The sequence below is a fragment of the Hibiscus syriacus genome, unplaced genomic scaffold (assembly GCF_006381635.1).
Source record: "Hibiscus syriacus cultivar Baekdansim isolate YM2019G1 unplaced genomic scaffold, ASM638163v2 tig00002793_pilon, whole genome shotgun sequence".
NCBI lineage: Eukaryota > Viridiplantae > Streptophyta > Magnoliopsida > Malvales > Malvaceae > Hibiscus > Hibiscus syriacus.
In genome coordinates this window covers 37,670-46,959 of record NW_024061944.1, presented here as the reverse complement: position 1 = coordinate 46,959, position 9,290 = coordinate 37,670, and positions in this window count along the sequence as shown.

Below are 9,290 nucleotides of genomic sequence, written 5' to 3'. Positions count from 1 at the left end.
GTACAACATCGACGTCTGAAGCAGTGAGCGAGGTCGGTTTCTTTACAAGAAGTGGGAGATGTTACTCTCCCGAAACATCCAATGCTTCAGAACAAGTGAAAGCAAAAGGAAAAGCATGGCAATACCTCAGAAGGTATTTGAGATGAATCCCTTCCAGCATTCAATGAACCTGTGACAGAAAAACAAGCTCAAGAATTTTTGAAATTCTTGAAACATAGTGAGTATAGTGTGGTTGAACAACTACACAAACAACAGGCGAGAATTTCTATTCTTGATCTTTGATGAATTCAGAAGCGCATAGGAATGCTTTGATGAAAATCCTCAATCAGACATTTATCCCCGAAGATATCCCTCAATAAACTTGACAGAATTGTGGGACATATAGCCGCTGACAATTACATAACATTCACAGACGATGAAATACCAGAAGGCGGAATGGGGTCAGTAAAAGCTTTGAACATCACGACACATTGTCATGGTCATGTGTTGCCAGGAGTATTGATTGACAATGGATTGCTCTCAATTGATGCCTCTAGTCACACTTCAAAGAATGCCTCTGGATCAATCACACATGAAGAGTTATCAGAATGTGGTACGAGCATTTGATGGTACTCAAAAAGAAGTGCTTGGGAAAATGGAAATACCTTTGTTAATCGGCCCAGTCGTGTACAATATTGACTTTGTGGTGATGGACATCCACCCCACATATAATTGTCTATTAGGAGGCCATGGATTCATTCAGCAGGAGCCGTTCCTTCTTCGTTACATCAAAAATTGAAATTTGTTGTTAATGGACAACTAATATGCGTCAGTGCTGAAGAAGAAATCATTGCGTCTATAACAAGCGATGTTCCATATATCGACACCAATGATGAGGCTCTTGAATGCTCTTTTCGAGCTCTTGAATTTGTAAATGCAACCTATATTGCAGAAGGAAGCAAAATTCCATATCCCAGATTGTCTGATTGCATCAAGATGACGGTACAACAAACTTTAGGCATCGGAGCTAAAGCTGGGAGAGGTCTAGGAAAGAATCTTCAAGGAATTTCAGTTCCTATCAGTATAAAGATGAAAAAAGACCGTTTTGGGCTGGGATTTAAGCCCAATCTTCAGCAAAGGAACAAAGAGATGAAAAGAAAATGTGAAGATAGAAAGGCAAAATTGAAAGGAGGAGAAATCCTTTGGAAACACATGTCTTTCCCACAGTTGAAAACCATATTCAGATCAGGGGGAACAATTAATGTGGAACAGCAGCTTGTTGAAGCTTTAAAGAAGAAAAGATGACAAAAGATCAAGACATAGTTGAAGAAGCTATGAATGGATTATTTGTCAACATGATCACGAATGACAACAAGACTGGCAAGTACTTGGATAGGATTCGCCCATGTTTTCTTGGAGAAACACTCACCAATTGGACCACTGAAGATCTTCCTATAGTTTTTAATATTAATGCAGAGTAATATTCAGAACTAATCTTTATGTTTAGCTCAAAAATATGAAAACTTTTTGTTATCTTGTAAAAGAGATTATGTTAAATATAAGGAACTTTCTTTAAAATTTTCAGATGGCAATCATTCTTTACATTTTATTACATTTTTACATTTCATAAATTTACTATATTCTTTCAGAAATATGTCCGACTTAAATTTGCAGGTGTCACCGTGTTAATAGCATGTGTATTCCTAAATTTAATCCAGTGATAAATTTAGAGCAGCCTATATGTCTGGAAGAAATCAATGGTTGTGAAGATGAACTGGAATGTGATATTCCTACTGAACTATTAAGATTGGTAGAAAAAGAAGACAAACAAATTCTACCCCACAAGGAAAGGGTTGAGACTGTGAATTTGGGAACAATGAAGAAAAGAGGTGAAATTGGTACTACTCTGACAATCCGATAAAACAAGAATTGATAAATCTCCTTCAAGAGTTCAAAGATATATTTGCCTGGTCCTATCAAGATATGCCTGGTTTGAGCACATATATAGTGATACATAAGCTTCCAATCAATCCAGAATATAAACTAGTCCAACAAAAGCTCAGAAGAATGAGGCCAGAAATGTTGTTGTAAATCAAAGAAGAAGTGATGAAACAAATCAATGCAGGTTTCCTACAGGCATCTAAATACCCAGAATGGGTAGCCAACATTGTTCCCGTACCAAAGAAAAATGGAAAAGTTCGAATGTGTGTGGATTACAGAGATCTCAACAAAGCTAGTCCGAAAGATAGCTTTCCATTACCCCACATAGACACATTGGTGGACAATACTGCAGGGCACGCATGGTTTTCATTTATGGATGGCTTTTCAGGATATAATCAGATAAAAATGAATCCTGAAGACATGGAAAAACACATTTATAACCATGTGGGGCACATTCTGTTATAAAGTGATGCCATTTGGATTGAAAAATGCAGGGGCAACATATCAAAGAGCCATGGTAACTTTGTTTCATGACATGATGCACAAAGAGATTGAAGTATATGTAGATGACATGATTGCCAAATCCAGAACGGAAGAAGAACATATTCAAAATCTGAGAAAGCTTTTCCAGAGATTGAGGAAGTATCAATTAAAGCTTAACCCTGCTAAATGCACTTTTGGGGTAACTTCTGGGAAACTTTTGGGATTTGTAGTCAGCAAAAAAGGAATTGAGATTGATCCAGATAAAGTAAAAGCAATTCAAGATCTTCCACCACCCAACACAAAAAAAGAAGTTCGAGGCTTTTTGGGGAGATTAAATTATATATCTCGGTTCATTTCTCAACTGACTGACAAATGTGATCCAGTGTTCAAATTACTTCGAAAGAACAATCCTGAAGTCTGGAATAAAGAATGTCAAGAAACTTTGGATATTATTAAGAAATACTTATCCAATGCCCCATTTTAGTATCACCAATGCCTGATAGACCATTAATTCTCTACTTGACGGTTTTCGAAAATTCGATGGGATGTGTACTAGGACAGCATGATGAATCGGAAGGAAAGAAAAAGCTATTTATTATCTGAGCAAGAAATTTACTGATTGTGAAGTTCGATATCCATCAATACAAAAATTATGTTGTGCTCTAGTGTGGACTACTCGAAGACTCGGACAATATATGTTATACCATACTACTTGGTTGATATCAAAACTTGATCCTTTGAAATTCTTAATGGAATCACCAGCTTTGACAGGCAGAATGGCTAGATGGCAGATGTTATTATCTGAGTTTGATATTATATATGTCAACCAAAAAGCAATAAAAGGAAGTGTAATAGCTGATTTTCTGGCCAGTCGTGTATCAAATGATTATCAGCCTTTGAGCTTCAATTTTCCTGATGAAGATTTGTTATGCATATCCATGAATGAAGAAGTCGGAACAAATGATGAATTTGCAACTTGGAAGCTTTACTTTGACGGAGCATCTAATGCTTTGGGACGAGGAATCGGGGCAGTGTTAATTTCTCCTGAAAATGTTTATTATCCCTTTACAAGCAGACTAGAGTTCTTTTGCACCAATAACATGGCAGAATATGAAGCTTGTGTCATGGGGTTGAAAGCAGCTATAGAAAGAAAAATCAAATTTCTCAAGATATATGGAGATTCATCGTTAGTGGTGTATCAATTGCGAGGAGAATGGGAAACAAAAGATCCCAAATTGTTGGAATATCGAAATTTTACCCTCGAATTAGTGAAAGAATTTGAGAAAGTTACCTTCAATTATCTCCCTCGAGAAGAAAATCAAATGGCAGATGCTTTGGCTACATTAGCTGCTATGTTTCAGGCAAATAAGAAAGTTGATATGATGCCAATCAAAATGCAAGTATATGAAATTCCTGCACATTGTTATAGTGTGGAAGAAGAGGTAGATGGTAAACCATGGTATCATGATATCCTGCAATATATCAAAATCAAAGTTATCCACCAAATGCATCGGAAATTGATAAAAGAACCTTGAGAAGAATGGCTGCTGGATATTTTCTTGATGGAGAGATTATGTATAGAAGAAGCAATGATCAAATGCTATTGAGATGCTTAAATACCAGTGAAGCTCGAAACGTCATTGAAGAAGTACACAGTGGAATATGTGGAACACATGCAAATGGTCTTTTCATGGCCAGAAAAATAATGAGATATGGATATTATTGGGCTACCATGTACACAGATTGCATTGATTACGCAAGGAAATGTCATAAATGCCAGATATATGCAGACAAGATTCATGTACCTCCATCACCTTTACATGTAATGACAGCACCCTGGCCATTTTCTATGTGGGGAATAGATGTCATTGGAGCAATCACACCAAAAGCATCGAATGGACATTGTTTCATTCTTGTGGCAATTGATTATTTTACCAAATGGGTTGAAGCTGCTTCATACACTAATATTAAGAGGTCCACAGTCTGCAAATTCATAAAGAAAGAGATAGTTTGTCGGTATGGCCTACCAGAAAGGATCATTACAGATAATGCTCTGAACCTGAACAACAAAATGATGACCGAACTTTGTGCACAGTTTAAGATCAAACATGCAAATTCAGTGGCATATCGTCCAAAGATGAATGGGGCAGTTGAAGCAGCAAATAAGAACATCAAGAGAATCATTACAAAGACTACTGAAACTTACAAAGATTGGCACGAGAAGTTACCTTTTGCTCTATATGCATACCGAACTACTGTTCGAACATCTACTGGGGCAACACCTTTTTCTTTAGTCTACGGGATGGAAGCAGTCTTACCAATTGAAGTTGAGATTCCATCGCTCCGAATATTGAGAGAAATAAAATTGGATGAATCTGAATGGATCCAAGCTAGATTTGATCAATTGAACCTTATTGAAGAGAAAAGATTGAAAGCTATTTGCCATGGACAGATGTATCAAAAACGGATGATGAAGTCTCATGATAAGAAAGTACATCCAAGAGAATTCCAAGAGGGTGATCTAGTACTAAAAAAGATCTTGCCTATACATAAAGATTTCCGTGGGAAATGGATGCCTAATTGGGAAGGGCCATACGTTGTGAAAAAGGCCTTTTCCGGAGGAGCGTTGATCTTGGCAGAAATGGATGGAAAAATTCTGAAAAATCCAATAAACTCGGATTCTGTCAAGAAATATTATGCTTGAAGAAAAAAAAAAAAAAGAAGAAAAAGAAAGGAGGTCAAGGTGAAAACCCGCAAAGGGCATCTTGAAACCAAAGGAAGGATTTGAGTTGAAAACCTGAAAAGGCGGCTCAAATGCAGGTTGATATTAGGCATCTGGCAATTGAACCCTCTTAAGATTTTGACAGTTTGGGAGAAACTTCACATCTACAAGCATTTTGACAACGTTTGAGATCTTCCAGACAAAAGCTTACATCATTACTCTAAATTGTGTCAACTTGATTAATTTAGAAATACTTATGCTTATAATTTGTTGAGACATTTGAATTTTTATTCTTATGCTTGTCATAACTTTGAATACAATTATATCTATTTCAAGTTCAATTTATTTGAGATTCAATTTATTTTTGGAAATTCAATTTATTCTTTTCTATTGAATTAACATAATTTTGAAATAATTTAAAGATTTCTGAATATCACTTTATGTTAATACTTTTAAATACATGGAATACAAAGTAGGAAAATCATCACTAGCTTAAAGCCATGAACATCAAGATTGTTACAAGTGGTGCTACCAACAACAAGGTCGAATCCGCCAAATCTACTCATCAATTGCTCCAACCGATCACCATTCAGTTCTTGCACATCTGTTTTCAAAAATATACTAAAACAGTAGAAGATGATCTTTGCAGCACTGATTCCAGCAAAAAGAAACAAGTCATTGATACCACTGGGAAACATGTTTCTATACAGATCCTTGTATATGGTTTTTAAGGAAACCTAGAAGCATTTCCACCTTATCAGGTTCAAATGGAGTAACTTTATTCCTTCCGACCCATAATAGATTCCATTTTCAGCACTCATCAAGAACATACTTCTGGACAATCGAAGATGGCTCATTGTCATACCTTCAAGAACCTTACAAGATCCTTTCTGTCAATTTGGCACTTCATGTACATGTTTATAAACAGTTCAACTTTGTTCTTGGATCCCATGAAAGCCATCATTTCTTTGTCAATGGAAAAGCATCAACACATGGAGGAAGCAGAATAAGAGAAAATCTATTCTTAATTGGCAGAATTATGAATATAGCCCTTTTCAGTGTAATAGCATGGAAATACTTCGAATCTACAAATTCTGGCTCTACATCAAATAAATGTTGTGATATCTTAGTCCAATCATTGAATTTAGAAGATGAATTTGCCAATAGCATCTTCTGGAAGTGTTCTTTGAGTTATCTGATCTGGTTAGACAGAACCAATCATTGAATTTAGAAGATGAATGTGCTCATAGCATCTTCTGGAAGTGTTCTTTGAGTTATCAGATCTGGTTTGGCAAAACCAATCATTGAATTTAGAAGATGAATTTGCCAATAGCATCTTCTGGAAGTGTTCTTTGAGTTATCTGATCTGGTTGGACAGAACCAATCATTGAATTTAGAAGATGAATTTGCCAATAGCATCTTCTGGAAGTGTTCTTTGAGTTATCTGATCTGGTTAGACAGAACCAAGCATCTTCTGGAAGTGTTCTTTGAGTTATCTGATCTGGTTAGACAGAACCAAGCATCTTCTGGAAGTTTTCTTTGAGTTATCTGATTTGGTTTAGTAGGAATGGTTTAGTAGGAACTACAGAACCAATCATTGGAATTAAAAGATGAACTGCATGATCGTCTTCATTAAGAAATTTCTTTTCAAGTTTCTTGTGCTTATTCCTTTCCCAAAAATCATAGCACAAGTTTTGCCTTTGCTTATAACTGGGATCATTGCATAATGGCTTCCCATCTCTTACTGGAAGAAATGTGTCAGCAGCTTTAGCCATTTGAGCAGTACATATAAAATTTGCAATTGATGAATCTGGACCACATATCTCCATGGCTATTGAAGCTTCAGCCTCTGAGAATCCCATTTTTGTCAAGTATAACAGTTTATTCTCCTCATCAGAATCAGAATTCAAGATTTCTTGGTATTAAAAGAACTATCGATATATGTGAAATCATCTTGAAAGGACATTTCATAATCAGATGAGTTGTTATCAGAATCAACATGTCACATGAAGGCAAGCTTTTCAAGAGCCTATACCATTGAGTTTTATTCTCAAGAGTGTTGTGACATTATATCTAAATCTACATTTGTTAAAGATGATAGATTCTCTGATTTGAAGAAGAAAGATCTATTGTGTTTCTACAACTGAAGAAATACTCAGTTCACCAATCTGAAATCAAATAACTTAACATTCATGCATCATATTTTAGGTGTTTACAAAAATAGGTGCATTTTCATTCATTTTCATCTATGTTGAATTTTTAACAGGAATTTCAAAGATTTTAGCAAAGATTCAAATCTATCAATTGATGGATTATTTTTTGAAGAGAAAGTTCATAATGAGAAGAACTCATCTGAAGAAGGAAGAAGAAGTTCATAATGAGAAGAATTTGTTCAACCTTTTACCTGAATTCATCACTTGATGGATCATTTTTCCAGAAAAAGTTCATAATGAGAAGAACTCATCTGAAGAAGGAAGAAGAAGTTCATAATGAGAAGAACTTGTTCAACCTTTGTTTGAATTCATCACTTGATGGATTATTTTTGCCAGAGAAGGTTCATAATGAGAAGAACTCGTCTGAAGAAGGAAGAAGAAGTTCATAATGAGAAGAACTTGTTCAACCTTTTGTTTGAATTCATCACTTGATGGATTATTTTTGCCAGAGAAGGTTCATAATGAGAAGAACTCATCTGAAGAAGGAAGAAGAAGTTCATAATGAGAAGAACTTGTTCAACCTTTTGTTTGAATTCATCACTTGATGGATTATTTTTGCCAGAGAAGGTTCATAATGAGAAGAACTCATCTGAAGAAGGAAGAAGAAGTTCATAATGAGAAGAGCTTGTTCAACCTTTGTTTGATACTATCACAGAAGGAGATAGATTAGCATTAGCCTTTCTAGAGAAAGTTCATAATGAGAAGAACTCATCAAGAGCTTATTCAACCTTTTGAATGAATCTATCACAGAAAGGAGGTCATCATCATCCCCAGCAGAAAGTTCATAATAAGAAGAACTCATCTGGAGAGAGAGAATAATTTATTCAATATATCCATTATGATCAAAGTAAAGCCAAATGGATAAAAAATTTTATTATCTTTTCATCTTTGCCCTATTCTTGTTAACACAAGAATGAGCAAAGAGGGGCAGCTGAAGATACTAATTTTTATCCATATTATTATTATTATTATTATTATTATTAGTATTATTATTATTATTATTATTATTATTATTATTATTATTATTATTAAATATATATTAAATATATATATAAATAATAAATTACAGACCAATTATAATTGAACCGGCCCAGTTACAAACCAACCAGAGCCGGTCCAAATCCAACCAGAACCCTAAATATTTGGGTTTCCAGTTAGGGTTTCCTGACCCTAATCTAGCCAGCCGCCATCTTCAATCTCAACCGTTGGATCTGGTTTGATCCAACGGTCCACCATTTGCCAGAGAAACCCTAGGGTATCTATACCCTAGGGACACGTCCCAGCGCCGCCGCTGCTGCTTCCAGAAGCCTCACCGCCTCCGCCGCTGCCACGTCCCGAATGATGCTTCCAGAGAATCAATGCCAGCCGTCCATGCAAGGCTACGGGGTGAGTCACCACTGGTAGTCCGGTGACTCACCGAGGCCCCCTCTTCGGACCGGTCTGAGACGAACACGGTGGTGGCTATAAAAGCCACCACCCCATCTGCGAAAAAAAAAAAAAAAAGGGAGAGAGACAGAAACCAGGGACAGAGACAGAACAAAAAAAAGAAGGAAAATAGAGAGAGATATAAAACTACCAACGATCTCAGCAGCAAAGAACCAGAAGAAAAAAAAAGAGAGAAAAAGGAAGAAGAGACTTACCGAGGAAGCGTCGACCACCGGATCTCGTCAGAACCTTCGAAACATCGAAGGTATTATTATAAGATTTGCTCCGATTAGGAGCCTTTTAAAGGAAGAGAACACCGGGACCGTCCTTAGGACGGTCCGATCTACCTATTCGTATAAAAATATTTTTTTCGGCCACCAGATGCGGTGGCCGGCGGTGACATTCACGGCGGCACACGGTGGCCGACCAGTGACCGGCTTCCCTCCGATGAGGGAAGCTAGAGAGAAGGCAGAGAGTTTTAAAACTCTCTGCTAGAGAGAGAAAAAAAAAAGAAATGAAATGGTTGG